The sequence below is a fragment of the Ambystoma mexicanum genome, chromosome 12, assembly GCF_040938575.1.
Source record: "Ambystoma mexicanum isolate Mex_15411 chromosome 12, UKY_AmexF1_1, whole genome shotgun sequence".
Taxonomy (NCBI): domain Eukaryota; kingdom Metazoa; phylum Chordata; class Amphibia; order Caudata; family Ambystomatidae; genus Ambystoma; species Ambystoma mexicanum.
The window spans coordinates 672820167-672836512 of NC_090936.1; the positions used below are offsets into that span (position 1 = coordinate 672820167).

Sequence of the window (16346 nt, forward strand, 5' to 3'; positions counted from 1 at the left end):
CTGGCCGCTCTGAAGCCGGATTGATGGTCATGAAGATTACCAACATATTCAGCATGGAGGTTAAGCTGGGAGATGGCCAATTTCTCCAGGAGCTTGCCCAGGAAGGGAGTAATGGAGATTGGGCGATAGTTGGCCGGGCAGGAGGGGTCAGAAGAGGGTTTCTTGAGGAGGGGGTGCACAAGGGAGTGCTTGAGGGGGGATGGGAAGACTCCAGAGGCGAATGAGTGGTTGCAAAAGTCAGCCAGGGCAGGAGCCAGGGAGTCGATGTGGTCCTTGATGGTTTTGGAGGAACAGGGGTGAACCTGTTTAGACGAGGTTTTCATAGATCGGACTTGTCTGGAAACCTCATCAGCAGAAAAAGGTGGAAAAGCAGAGAAGGAGGGCGGAGGGGCGGCTGCAGGAGAGCAAGAGGAAGAGCAGGGAAGAGAGGGAGGGAGGAGAGAGGAGGAGAGCGAGGACAGGATGTCCTGAGTTTTTGAGATGAAGTGCGAGGCCAGTGCAGTGCAGAGGGCCTGGGAGGGGACAGGAGAGGTAGAGACTGCAGCAGGGTTGGCCAGCTCCTTGCATCAGCATCTGATGGGCTCCTGGGCATCAGCATCTGTCAGGACCATTAATTTAATTAAACAGAAACTCAGTGAGGAACAAGTCTGGAAATGGCTCATGTTTACACGTTGAATTCGAACTCTAGGTTTGGCATTTTTATAGTATGTCAACACTTTCTAAAGTCCAATTCAAAAGATTCCTGTGACTGAAAAACGGAGTTTGCACTCCTGCTATAATATCTATTAAAAAGTGTCTGCGGTGAGCCACAGTCCAAATGCACACTTGCATTTATTTAATCAGCAACCTTAGCGTCCTTCTTCCTCGTCATTGATCAGGTCTACACATCCTTAACTTTTTCTCCTTGTCTTGATTCTGAATCGATAGTCAGGGGATGTCGGTCTCATCAGTGTATGGTTTTACGTCGCTCAAATGGATCCAAGTGCATCTCCCTTGGACTTTCACTGCTGAGGGAGTAATGTTTCCCACCAAGTAGGGACCACTAAAGCGTGCCTCGTGCCATGTTCTGGTGAAATTCCTTATTAGGATTGGATCTCCAATAAAAAATCAAGGTACAGGTAGTAGTTCCGAAGATCTGGTTGCTGAATGGTCTTCATCTGTGTCCTGAGACCGACCCCCCTGCGTTTGAGTTGATCTGAAATGACAGAGATCCTAGCGGTCATATATATCAAATAACCACGTAACTAATTTTGTAACATTTCTGCAGTCTTTTGGGCATCACTTCTGCTCCTCAATGGAGGAGACAAAGGCATTCTCATTTGCCTCCCTGTCAGTAGCTCATCGGGCGTAAGGTGGTGGTCCGACTCAGTGTCACAACTCAGAGATTGTTTTCTGGTCGTTGCAGATAATACTTCCCCACTCTTCTGGGGAAGTTCCTTTCACTCAAGGAATCTGAAATCTTTATGGTGATGTGCCAAAGACTTCCCTCCCAAGAGCTCAGCCTACAGGGATCAATACACCTGGCAGGCCGGGGGCTTGAGTGAAAAGGCCGGAGCAGAATCGTCAGAGCTAGAGGGACAAAGAACAAAACAGTTGTTCAGGAAATGCAGCCAAGTAGTGACGGAGAACAAACAGCCAACACCGCCCACAATTACCCACTCTTACCTGCTCCGTAGGAACAATATACCAGTAACCTACTAGTAACAAAATGCAGAAACAAGGAGGATGTCTGGTGAAGGGAAGGTGTGCCAGTATCCTAGGAACACCACGGTGAAAGCAGCAGAGCGTCCCAAAAAGTGTTCAAAGCAATCCAGAGTTAATGCAGCAGAGCGTCCCAAAAAGGTTCAAAGCAATCCAAAGTGTAAACAGCAGAGCGTCCCAAAAAGGTTCAAAGCAATCCAAAGTGTAAACAGCAGAGCGTCCCAAAAGTGTTCAAAGTAACAGGAGTGGACAAGGAAAGAAATGAAATGATCAGGGAAGCGGGCGTTCACCTCACGCTATTTCCCTTACGGAAATGTTCGGGTTATCAGGTCACCAAAACTTAAGGATTCAGAAATGGGAGGTCAATAATGAGCAAGCCAGGTTCATATAATCCAAGGGGAACAATCGAGGGAGGCAGGCGTCGGGAGGCAGACAAGGACAAGGCAGAGACAACAACTTGATTCGAGCGCCGGGTAGTCAAGGATTCAAACAGGAGTCCGGGAACAGAGCTCGTAACTAACAACAGTTTAGGAGCACTCAATCTCCCGATAGACGGGAGTTAAATGCAGTTCACAAACAAATGAAAACACAGCAACGTCATGCGTGTATGTCACGTGGCTATATTAGCAAGAGTTGTGGGAGTTGTAGTTTCAAAGGGTTTTACGTGCCGGATAGCGCTCAGACAATCGCCAAGGCAGTTTCCAATTTAGCCGAGACGTGACACTCAGGCTGATTTCTTAATGAATATAATGCAAGGGGCAGGCAATACAGCCATCCCTTTCCCCACTAGTTTGATTGATTTTCAAAGAACCATCAATAAAGAGAATCTCTGCCCTGTTAACGCATTTTCCTTTACGCACAGGATGTCAACATAAGATTCTTCGAAGTATGCGCAATCATGCACATTTTCACCCTCTGCCACAGGCTCAGCCACAAACGTGGCAAGATTCACTGTTTTACACCTGACTATTTTGATTGATGGATTCGATATAACAACCTCTTATGAAAAAGCTCTCTTAGATGTCAATGTACCCTTAGGTTTTTCCAAAATGGCAAACAAAGCATGCTCCACAAATAGTGTCATGGAACACCCCATCACAATACTGGTAGACTTCTCTATTGCGAACGCAGCTGCTGCCAGCGACTGTTCACAAGGAAAGTGTCCTTTCATAACTGGATCCAGAATCCCACTACAATTTGCTAGAGGTTTGTACCCCAGTGTAGTTCTCAGTGTAAGCACTGCTGCCATGACTGTCCCGTTCGTGTGCGAAAATAAAAAACTCCTTGTCATAATTGGGAATTCCTAAAACTGGAGCTGTACAAATTGTGTTCTTCAACTCTTCAAACCCTTCCTCCATTTCCTCAGTCCATTCTATTGTTTCCTTATCCACATGTGCTTTCTTTAGAGCCTACAAAAGGGGTCTTGTGTACAAACGATAATCAAACACCCCGCTGTAACGTAGTTGCATAATCACAAAAACTGTTGCATGTGTTTTACCGTGTGCGGTTCTGCTGTTTTCATGATCGCCTCAGCTCTCTCAGCTGTGACCCTCTTTCCCTCATGTGAAATCAACTGGCAATGAATACTACACTTCTTCTTGACAATATTGCAGCTTCTCTTTCTCTACCTTATATCCCTGGTCTGACAGCATAGTCATTAACTGAATCGAGTCTTGTCTGCACTCATCTTCTGTCATGCTAAAAAACAAAATATCATCTATGTACTGTATCAAGTTTTTCAAATCAACATTGCTTAGATCCATCTGGAAGACCTTACTAAAGATTGATGGAGACTCACATTTTCCTTGGGGCAAATGAGTGATTTTCAGTCTAGTTTGGCGAAACATAAATGATGTATGGTTTTGGGAGTCCTTATATAGCATGATTGAGAAAAATGCACTTTTCAAGCCAATCACCGTACAATATTGTGCTTCTGCTGGGATACTGCATAATATTGTTGCTGGATTAGGAACTAAAGGAAACCGTGCCTCTAAAATCTGGTTAATCGGTCTCATGTCTTGTATGAATCTCCACAACCCCTCTTTTGATTTTGTGATAGGATACACAGCAGTATTGCACAGTGACTCTGACGGCACTAAAATACCTTGTTCCATCAGGGCTGAAATATTCTTTAAAATACCCTCATCCGCCTCTCGCGACATTGGGTACTATCTTGCTCGAGGTAAAATTGTTCCTGTCTTCAAATTTATGTTGTCCTCCCCTATCCCGTCAATAGACTTACATCATAAGGGCGTGTAGTCCATAAAGAGTTTGCTACTTTTTCCAAATCTTCATTAAGAAATGCTGGACACTGCCTCACTATTATCATTTGCTGTGGGATCTCTCTTTTATCTATTCTGATCCAATATGTAATACTCATCTCGAATATTACTTCATCATCTGATGGATTATCTCTAAACATGTCTTTGTCAGTGACGTCAGTCAGTCTATACCCTTGCCCAATGGCAATCACTGTTCTCCATGGCCTGCCCTCGTCATCTGTTCCTTCAACCATGGCCATTTCCCCTCATAATATGGCTGCATTTAACTCTAAGGGAATAGTCTTTTCCCTTTCTTCGTCCATAGGTACCTGTGGCCTGAACAAAAATTCATCAAGCATTCTCATAATCTTTCCCACTAAGCCGGGTAGCCATGTCAACAAAATGCATACCCAATAAAGAAAGACTTATGGTTCCAGCGGCATTCCTTGTAGTAGAACACACTATACCTTCATCAGTTAAATAAATAGTCATGTTAAGTTTAGTCATTAAATCTCGTCCTAAAATGTTAACTGGTGTCTGCCGTGAATATAATAATGGAACAGACATGTCACACTCTCCTATAGAGACTGGTAATTCATCAGTGAAAGGAACTCGACTCGTAGCTCCAGAGAATCCTTGAGCATTCATGGCATTTCCTGACATTGGGTATTTTCTTTCTTTCTTTATTTCTGCATTTATTTACAGCGCACATAACCCATAGGTATCTAGGCGCAAGTTTCATTGTAGAAGGGCAAGTTATTAATAATGGGCTTGTTTCTTTTTTTGTTGTTGTTTCTTTCCAAGCGCGCATCTGGGATTTGAACCTGTGTGAACCTGTGTGCACGTTGCCACAGAGATATCCTCCCATCCCTCTCGTATTCATGAATGAGTAGCCCCAGTGTGTATACTAAAAAAGAAAAACATTTGCCTCCCATCGTCACATCAACCCTTGGTTCCTCTTGGGGGTCTGGTGTCACTGACAGTACTGAACACATCAAGTCGCCCTGTGAGCTGTCCTATTGAGGATGCATGCATATCCCTGTACGTGTGAAAGGACTTCCTCCCACCACAGTGACACCCTCTACTCTAGGTGTCAATAACTGTCCCGTGTTTGCATTCTGCTGTATCTGCATGGGTGCATGCTGTGACTGCCCTTGTGGGAGATTCGATGGTGCTTGCTGTGGCTGCAAGGCCTGGTGCATTTGCGGCGCTTGTACTTCATACACTGTCTGATCTAGGGTGAACCTGTCTCAAGCCTGTGAGCTATATACTGGAGGATAAGCTGTTCCCCCTCTTGAGAACTGCCAATTTTGTATATACCCTTAGCTTCCACACATGCACGCAATGTGCCCTGTCAAACCACATGTCCAAAATACAGGAGGAACTCTTCTGATGTGTCCACCTTGGTTAAATCCTCCTTGCACATTCTGACTATCATTCTGCATATTCTGGAAACCACCTTGGTTGTTCAGAAACCGACCCCTTCCTCTGTAGCCCATTCCTCTGCCTTGTGGTACAAAACTCATTCCCTTCTTGATCCATTTGGCATTGATTATTCGCCTGCAATGTACCCACTGCTTGCTGTATTCCCAATCCTTCTCCGCTTGTCAATACCGCCCCTTTTATGGCGTAATCTGACAATTTCTTCTGAACTAACTTGGCTTCTTCAAGTTTTCTAGCACCTTCCCTCTTCCCATTTTTCTCCTGTAACAGCCAACAGTAATGCACTATGGTCAACTGTATTTCTGCCCATGGCTTTGCATCCATTCCCTACTAATTTCTTAAGCTGTCTCTATATGTCTTCTGGCAATTCCTGGCATTAAAATGTGGTAAAATACTGCCATTGTTTTTCCCCATGGTTCCCGCGTTTCAAGAGTCCACCGTTCCTTAATACTTTGAATGTAAGCAAGCGGATCTTCATCTTCTTTCATCTTACGTGCCATAATTGCACCCATGTCTGACGTGTCAGGATACTGCACCCTTAGCGCTCTCCAAACATCTGCACTACAATTGTTCATGGCACGCAATTGTGCGCTGTGTTCTGTGCCGTGCCACTTCAATAACCTGCTCTCGTCCAAATGTCATCAGCCCTTTCCCCAGGAATGGCTGCTAGGAGAGCCTTAATTGTCCCTATTGTTAAAGTATTTCCCCCTGTCATTTTCTCTAGCTCATAGATCCATTTTCCCACACCCGCTGTTAAACTGGGAAGTTTACACCTCACATTTTCCTTATCCATTTTTGGCCATGGAATATACCGCGGTCTGGCCCCTCCTTTCTCCAATAAAGGGGCATGCGTGAACCCAAATCCACAATCGGCTCCCATCCTCTGTCTGCCAAAAGTGGGGACAAAGGTTCCTGATCGCCTTCTACCTGGCAATTACCTCAGCCTACTCTCATATGGTGGTGACTCTCCTTTCTCGCTATGCAATCGTCCTTTAGGATGCTCTGGATACACTATGGGATCTGGCGTCCTATTTTTAGGCTACTCTAGATCAGACCATCTCACTTCCTTGTGTGTTTGCAGACATCCCTCAGAACCGCATGCACCTCCTCCCCCTTCCCCATGGAAGGTTTCTCTCTCTTCGGCTGACATATCTAGCCCCCAGCTAGTATGGCTCTCATCCCTTTCACCCTTATCTAAAGACAGCCTGTCTAAGAACAAAAGCTCTATGTTCAAGACCGAACAGGTTTCTTTCCTCACTTTGTGATTGGAAGACCAGGGACTGATCTCTATTTCCTTGGCTTCCGAATTTGCTACCTACTCTCAAGTCTTGATAGGCTTCATCAATCCTACCTCCGATGCTCCCTATGTCAGAATTCTCTTCTAGGGCTACCCTAGATGGCCCTGATGTTGTTCCCTTTAATGGGAGGATCTCTTATATATTGATCCATGATATCACTGGACTTGGTTCCAGTAACTCTTTCTGAGTGCGATTAATATCACTTTCCCCCTTTCTCCTTTTTCGCTCCATTTCTTCGTCTAACTCTCTTTGTGTTCTCGCTTCCCATCTAACTTTTTTCTCTTCTTGTCTTTTCTCTTCCCTTCTTTCGTTCACTCTATGCTCTTCTTCTTCCCTTTGTCTCTGCATCCTTTTATTCTTTACTTTCTGCACTTCCTCCTCTTCGTCCTTCCTTTCTTGCCTATCTCGTTCTTTGATTGCTCTCTGCCTGTTGTCATATTTCCTTTGCTCCTCCCCCTTTCTTCTTTCTTCTGCTATTCTTCCTGATACATCTGTTCTCACCTCTGCCTAGTCTTTCTCTTATGTTCATCCTCTTTCAGTCTCTTTTCTCATGCCGTGTGTTTTCTGTCCTACTCGTCTTGATCTTCCCTTTGCCTGACTTTCTCAATACTTTTCCCATCAAGCTTGAGGAATATTTTTCCACCCACCCATTTGTTCTGTACGAGCATTACCTCGTCAACTTTATCCTTTTTTCCTTTCCATCTCTTAATCTCTTGTTCTATGTCTGTGGTTACATTCGATCGTTCGCCTTTCTCCTCCTTGTTCTGTAAGATCTTTAAGATCTCCTCCTTTCTTCTAGTTCTTCTGGACTATCATCACTGCTATAAGCAGCTGGTTCATATATCGGATTACTATACCCTGTCGCCGTTTTTAGTTTCTTTAACGTATACAATGCTACGTCTTCTATACTATTGCCATTTACTTCTGGTGAGGTAAGGGGAGCAGAAGGCACAACACCTTCCTCCTCATGTTGGCTAAGTATCAATTCCTCAGGCGGCGGGTCCTCCCGCCCCTCCTGGTAAATTTTCCAGAGCTCAAAGTTCTAACATTTTCTCCAATTTCTTCCCCGTGTACGCAGCGTACAAGTATGTGGTCATATGTTGCAATACTGCCTTTGACAGCGATCCCCCTTGTGGCCATGGCATGAAGATATTATCTGCTCTGCCCTTTACCCATTCTGCACTATATTGTTTGAGCTTATGCATGTGTTTTGGCAATGTTTTACACAGGTGCATCAGTGGAGTAATATGTTTTAGAAAAGCAACAAATATGAGCATTTTCCAAACTTCGCCGCTCAAAGCCTATATTTCTCAATTTACTCAACCTACTTTTCGGTCAGCGCCTACAATGACCTAAAATAAGTAATACATTTTTATCACTATTTCAACTTTACATAACTTATTCTTGTCGCTCTTTGGCACCTTTTCCTTTCAATGCACAACACAGACAGACAGACAGACAGACTAGTCGACTCTTTTTAAATATATACCATGGTACTCCTTTTCACCTAGCACCTAAATTACTCTCATCGGAATTTGAGTAATTCCCTATCATAAACTTGTTTATGTGCTGTGTATTTATACCGCGATTGGGGTTTGAAATGACTTCTTCTAGACCTGCCTTGAGGTAGGAAATCGGAGTCATAAAACGCTCTTCATTTTACTTTAAACGCTCTTCGTTGTACTTTAAACACTCTTCGTTATACTTTAAACAACCCCTCATAAATGTTCTACGTTACCACAATCCCTTCCCCTTACTTTGCCATTCCCCTCAGTCTTCTCACGATTCGCTCTTCAGTTCAAGGCCTTCGGTATCGTCTCCCCTCCTCCAATCGACCACTTTTGCCTTCCGTATGCAAAGCGCCTGTGGAAACCACGAGGGATTTTGTCTCACTGATATCGAATTTTCTTGCAAGAATTCTATATCGGCCACTCTCCACAGGAAACCTTGCGATCTTCTGGCTGAGGGTGTCCAATCGTCCAAAATACTGGAAACGTATTAGTCGATGGGTCTAATCATCCTATCTGTGCTACCACGTGAATCTGTAGGCCCTTTTACATGAGGTAACGCTTTATTGGATGGATGGGGATGCAGAATTCACTCTTACACCAATAATAGGTACGTCTCAGGAAGTTGGCAAAAAATTGCTGTTTTAATATCAATTGTCTAAAACAGGGAGTACAACGGACATCAACGGACGTCTCACAGCATATCTCTCAATGTTTTACATGAAAAAATACACTTTTATAGCAAAATCTCGTCCTCATTGACGACTACGTGGCAAACTAAGAAAACGTATCTGGTATTGTAGTTGGTCTAATGGGAACATCTAGGTATACTTTCTATAGGGGATAGCATTATGATTTGGTCTCTATGGTCAGGTGGACAACTATGCCCACCCCTAGTGCAAGTTATCTTCATTGTCATCAAATACATGTTTCATTGGCTCTCAAACTATTGGCTCTCAAAGTATAGGGCTCTTTGCTATCTATTGGTTGGCACGCTTGTACCCTTCTGGAATATTCCACTCGCTAGCAGCACACAAGCTGGTACCCCAGGTGCTTGTGGGTGAATTTGACCATGCCTCGCCACCCAATTAGCCCATCATCCATCATCACTCCTGCTGTCTGCCATTCGAATTGTCTTTGAACTCGGCCGTGCAATGTATCACTGCACCTGAGAATAGAAGGGAGTGTGAGCACGTTCTTATCTTCAGTCTCGATGTAGCTTGCCCAAAGTCTATTTCCATCTACCCCATGTGACAGGAGACTTTGTTTTAGCTCCTTCTTAGCATTTAATACTATTAAATGAATAAAACTTGGCACTCAGTGATTTTCCAATGCACATCAACAGGAGCTTGCCTCGCTTCTCACATTCATTGTATATTCTCGAATAGATAACCAGTTTCTTGTCTGCCTCCACCCTTGACACTGGGCCAGAAAAACCTTCTCGATTCTTCCTTCATCTTCACCTGCTTTTCTCTGCTGCGCCACACTTTCAGCCCTTTTGATACTGAGGTCCTAGCTTGCTAAAATGCGATGTGGACCATCCAGATTCTATACATATATATATATATATATATATATATATATATATATATATATATATATATATATTGGCGGCATTGCCTGCAGTCTATTCACTATGTATAGCCAGCCTTCATGGTTACTTATTCTACTTGCGTTGCTGCATCTGTATAGTTACAAAAGCAACCTATTTTCTTCTGTGTTCTATGCACATGCAATCTTCATTCCGCCCATGAAATGTTAGTTGAATCTTTATTTCCTCATCATATTCTAGAAGGTCTATTCACCTTCTCTCGTGGCATCTCTTCTTGGCGTGTCGTCTTTGCTTCATGTGATGCCACCAATCTCCTCTTTCATTCATCTTTACACTTCTTCAGGAACCTCCTTTAAGAGATTGTCATCTCTTTGCGGGTATATCATATAGGGCTTTCTCAATAGATACCTTGTTTCGAGGATACTTCGTGGATAGGTACCATTACTGGCGTTGTGCATGTCGCAATTTCTGGCTTCCAACATATAGGCAAAATAGGGGCGGATTTCTGGTAGAGGCATTTGGCTCCTCCTCTACAGCACTTTCATTTTAACTTGCTAGGCTCCCTACAAAGGCAGCAAGAAGCAGAAACACTAAAACATTGGCTGATTGGCTGTAGCACTAATTTAGGGCTGAGGAAAATGTGGTTGGGAACATTCATAAGGAGACTAGAGGATTTAAACAGTGAAGTCAAGTTGGCTAGGCTCTTGTATCGATACTCTACATCAATGACCATTGCTTTAGTGATTATTTTAATAGTGATACACACATATTTTGGGGAAATGTTTTCCTCGATTAGTCCACCATAATGAAGTAGGGAAGGCAGTAATTTGTCAGATATGTGGAAAATGTTACCTTGGGGGTAATAAAGGGAGGCCCTGATAGGTATATAGAATATGATACTATATTGTATTGTGTTGAATTCATTTTTGTAATGTTTGTTTTAGGATGTTGTGCCAGAAGAAATGTATTGCCATTTGTAATGAGCTAAGAGTTGTGAAGTATATCATTCAAAAATGTGTTACCATTTTTGATAAACTATAAACACACCAACAACAAAAGAAATAGGCCAAGGCTCTGCCATAGATATGCCACTTCAGCAGTGTATGGCCAGTTACTTCCATATTATGCCAACTATAGCTGCATGTCGAGTATTGTCATTATATGAATACTAGATCCTCTACATTTCCTGTTGCTTCAATAATACAGTATCCAAAAATCCAATAGATGTAAGTCACTTTCAGTTGACAGGAGCATTAAGGCTTTAAAGTGCGCTCAATAAGCTCTGTTTGGGCGTATCTGCCATTGTTGATTGAAGAATCCATCCGACGGTAGCTGGAAACTATGGCATTCGCAGAATGGTACAATATATCTGCGCAGATAACAGAATAAAAATATATTTTAGTAGCCGTTCTTTATTCAAATTTACCCATTTACCCTATAATTCTGCACCGGATGAAACCTAATCATGAACACAAACCACACATAATGAGCACACACATGACAACATGGGGGAGTATTTGAGACCACGATGTGCATGAAAGTTTAGCGCTGTGAAGTAGGTACAGCTCCCAATGGGATGGAGAACCTGACGGATATTGGGAACCATAGACAGATGGCATTATAACGGAACTGGACATATTATTGATCGAAAAGCAAACCATGTTCCCTCAGAAAATGTTCAGCCCCCCGGCACTTCCACCCCATACCTACTTTATGGTGCACAATAATGCAACGTTGATAGCACACACGGATATTCCAAAGGACAAAGTGGTTTAGATATCACTAGCCTGCACAGAGGTTTTGGTTGCGGGTCGTCGATGAATAATCATCACAATATGCTCCAGCTAACAACCGATAACAATGTCAGTAAGCAATACCACCCTAAAAAATCAAACCTCTATTCACTATTTGAACTATACACAAATAACAATTATTACTAGACTTATAAACAAATCACGAATTACATACTTGTTTTTTTAAATATGGCACGGTATAAACATAACTCAACATAACAATGCATTGTGCCCATTATTTTTGTCAAATCGTACATTTGCATGTCGCTGAATTGTTAATTATGTATACAGCACAAATGCCAGGTAGGTTTCGATTTTGTGAAAGAATGCCAGTCAGTGTGACTTGATTCATTTCTTCCATTGCCACAAGCATCAGCCCATGACCTGACCTTAACTCCATGGAGACATGAGCCCAACTGACTCTCGTGGAATTCGAAATACGCCTGAAAAATAAACTAATTGTAAGCTGGCATCCACCAAAGGAGCACGATCATGAATACTGTTTTACCGATCACTAGTGCGGGTTATGACCCTCTATGCAATGCCATTACTGACGATGTGGCCTCTCAAAAGGCAAAAACATTCTTTCTGGAGTCTCAACGTTCTCGAACAGCAGACACCTTTGCTGATTTTTTTTTAATTTGGCACAATTAAACCTCGTTATACCCTGCAAGCTATCTCTTGGCTTCTTTCCCAAGAGGGTTGTATTCATTTTGTTGTGAGCGTAACAGGGGACAGCCTTCAATTGCACAACACCTTCTATAATTCATGCATGTCCATTCAGACTATCTATCGCACCTGAGGCAGCCCTGTCTACATTCATGCGAGAAAGGTGACATTTTGTGCCCATACCAAGTAATTTGCATTCATGCTCCGACTAGGCCTTGTGCCAATTGGCCGTGCGGGTGCATAGGGTAAGCAAGGATGAGCATCAATGTTTCTGAGTCGTTCCCTAACTTTCTAGTACGGCCATCAGAAGTGGGAAGAATTGTGCTCAACATTGCAGTAATGCGTGAAAGCGCACAATCGCGCTGATGAAGCAAAAAGCGGTTCTTTTTGGGAAGGCCATAGCAAGTCAGGAAGGGGCCTGAGGTGATGAAGAATTGGTTTCTACTAATCGAGTAGGATATGCCCTTGGTGGCATATCAGTTTTCAAAAGGTGAGAATAGCTGGGGAGCGCAGGCTAACCCAGCCAACATTGAATTCCTCTATGGGATATCCATGCGTCAAAGGTATCAGTTGTGCCGGTCCGAAATCGTCAAATGATGCACAGTCTTAATCCATGTAGCCAAACAGAGCCATGGGATAGATTTTATGCCTGCAAGGACATGCTTTTTACCCCTTTCAATTACCCTTTCATCACACTTATTGTCGACGAGACGCACCGTCACCTCATGTATATGCTAAGGGGAGGCTGTTAGGACATTTTTTTTATCTTCTTACTCAAGCTCTTTCCTCCTCCATCCACAACGCCCTCAGGGTCAGTCATTTCTCCAGACAATGAGTTGGTGGTTGATCTTTCTTCAGCTGGGGCCTTGCTCTGGAACAGCCTCCCTACCTCCATCATATCATTTCAGTAATGCCATGTATAGTAGACCCTATCGGTTGTACCATGACGCTCAGCAAGAATTCATATGGTGTAATGAACTGGACAATACATTTTCCTGATCTAGTGATGCTCGTATAATAGGCACGGTATAAACCTATAACTTTTAATCTGGATAACAATAATTTTAGGGGAGTTGGACCTTGGTGTGTAATATTCAATTAAAGTTGCTTTTTGGTTCACAGACTAGGGGAAGCAATTACTTCAACTTGGTTTTGGATAACACAATGTACACTCAAGGTAAGTAAAATCGATACTAGAAGCTACTGAAAGGCAGGTGTAACCTAAGACTCTTTTTGTGTCTGTCTAAAACAGATCATGCAAAGCAAAACCCAATGTTACTCTGTATGAATGACCCAAACTTATGTTGGCTAAACCTAAGACAGGCTTTATCTTAACAGGCTAACAGCATGTCAGGGGAAGCAAGTCCCAGTTATACAATTATTCTTACAGCAATAATAAACTCAGACCAACATTACTTTTGTGGAAGAGGCACAATCAATTCACAGGTGAGCAAAATAACCTTATATATACTTTCGAGAATAGCATAACATTTCAAAGGTAACTAAAATAAACTTGTATATACTTAGCAGAAAGGTGAGAGCATGATTTCCTGTGATGTGAGGAAAGTTTGAATCCTCTAGTGAAGTCTTGGTGGGCCTTTCACATCATTTGAATTGTTCAACAAATTACTCCCACCTGCCAATAATGGTAAGTTTGTCCGTGTAACTTAAATGTTATGTTTATTTAAAATGAGAAAGGGCATATTAACTATCACCAAAAGGGATCAAATGATACTTTCTACCCTTCGCGAACTGAAGTTCTGTCAAGGTTAGCCATAGAAAGTTAAAAGTGGTGCACCTAGGGCAACCTAGCAACAACAGGCACGTATTGCCAAAATGTTGTCAGAGAGGATACATTTGAAAATACAATATGGACACTAAGGGGAGTTATGTAGAGCAATGGAGAGTCCAGAAAATCACACCCATCAAAATACTTTGAGTGTGTAAAAAGGTGCCCACTCACCGAGGTGTAAGAAAAAATAGTACACCAGTAAAGCAAAACATTATGGAAGTTATGGGGTTGACACAGGTCTGGCGATTGATCATTACTATGAAAATCTTACCCACCATAGGCCATCAACGCCAGTGCCATGCACTGCATGTGTGGATGTGGTTTGGGTCTAGCAGAGGGTTTCACAGACGCCAAGCCTCAGTGTACCTTTGACTGAGGACAAATATCCATTTGCATATCAGTATTTCTGGCCTCCAAATGGGCAGTGCAGCACCGATGTGCTAGGGCAATTCTCCTGAAATATAGTACCAATAGCAACCACATACATGTGTCTTATCGAACGGGGATCAGTAATATAAATGATGGGAAGGTAAAAGATATACCTTAATGACTCATACACCCGAATACTTGTTAATACTGTTTATAGCATTGAAATTGCGAGTGTAATAGCATTCGGTTGTTTATGTACAATGTCCAAAAATTGATGAACATATCAAAAATGTTCACATATTGAAGACAGCTACAAATCATTTAAATCTGGAATTCAACCCTTCAATAAGTTCCGCTTTAGGTGGACAGGGCTTGTTTGCAATGTTTTGTGGCATTGTATGAGTCCTAGGAACAAAATCACAAATTAATCCCCGAGTATGCATGGCTAACACATTCAATGTCAAATCTTGCAAATTCGAATTCCATTTCCTGGTATATTGGCTTAGTCACCCATTGTTTGCCTCGTTTTGTAAAGGCCCTGGGGTAACAAAGCATCCCGAAGGTTCCTGCAGTTTTCGCTTGTTCCCTCCCAATGTTCTAGTAGATCACAAGTACAGCTAGTCTTGTTCTGGCCTCCATACCGTCTACGCCGAAATGCAATCTTTTAGGCTGTACTTTAGGCACATATTATGGAACACCTGCAAATCTCCGATATGACAGAATTCTGTGAGTCCCTCAGGTCTCTTGAAAGCGTTTCATCGTACATGATCTTCTCAAGTGCTTTGTGTGGAGGGGAAAATGGCACCAACAACTTCTTGAATTCTTGCTCCTTCGAAAAAAGGTCCATGTGCACATTCATGGGAATGTTGGTTTTCTGCCCATGAGTGTACATTGGAACAATGGTGCATCAATGAACACCATTTTTCTAGTAGACTTTTTACAGATACATCACAAGTTTTGGAGCTCCACCAAAGTTGGTTGCTAATAGACTGACACCAATTTAAACAAAAATTCCAAACCCTTGTTTTTACCAGCAGCTGTTGTTTTTTTACTGACTGATTTGGCAACGTGCCATAAATCAAATTGATGCCGAATGTGTGGAAACTGCTCTCGCATGGCCTTGGCTATTGAAACGTGCCTGTCAGTGGCTATCAGGTCTATTTGCATTCCCCTGGATTCAAGATGTTTGACTGATTTGATGAATCCATGTTTCTCCATGGCCACAGAAGATGTACATTCAGACACCTGCACGATCACCAAGCTCACATTTCTTTTACTTTCCATGTCTTGAAAGTGGCATGTGCAGTACTTTGTGGAAATACCGGGGCTGTCGCACTGTCTGTCGCCAGCTAGCCTGAAACGTTTGCCAGAGAATGTACTTTCCATTGACATTTGTTCGATTTTCCAGGCTTGACTAATAGCAGGGAATAAGAATTCCCTTTGAAATGTGTAGTACTGGGTTTTTGCAAGGAACTCAACTCTCACAAATTGACAGAAATTGGAAATCTTACTGAAAACCAAGCCGCTAAAAAGTAAAGCTGCTGAACATAGTAGATTTCCAGTAGGCACTTTGCCCAGCATCAGGTTGAGCAGACCATGAAAATGTATTATGGAGGTGTACACAGCTGCCATGTATTTTCAGGTTAGTGCCTTGTAATACATGAGACAAATTCACCAATGGCTTCCCGCATATGTTCCCCTCAATGTATGGACACATTGCAGCATCTGTACAATCTCTAACGGGCAGCTGTCGAATACAATGGCCTCATCACGAGTTTGGCAGTAACCCTTAAATGCATCGGTAGCGCTATTACTTCCGCATTTAAGGGTCTGCCAGATCATGGCTTTGGCAGATCTGAGCTGGGGGGAAATCCGCTGCAAATGTGCCTATTTTCGGCGCGATTAGCGTCGGCGGGAAAATCCGCCAGCGGTAATAGCGTGAATTTTCCCCATTGGGCCC

At 42.9% G+C, this 16346-nt stretch overlaps 1 long non-coding RNA gene across 1 annotated transcript in view; it reads right to left on the reverse strand.

Annotated features, from left to right (window-relative positions):
* The window catches only part of LOC138513993 (uncharacterized), a 117174-nt gene that overhangs the window by 94031 nt on the left and 6797 nt on the right, over positions 1–16346 (reverse strand). The gene's annotated exons all lie outside the window — the stretch shown is intronic.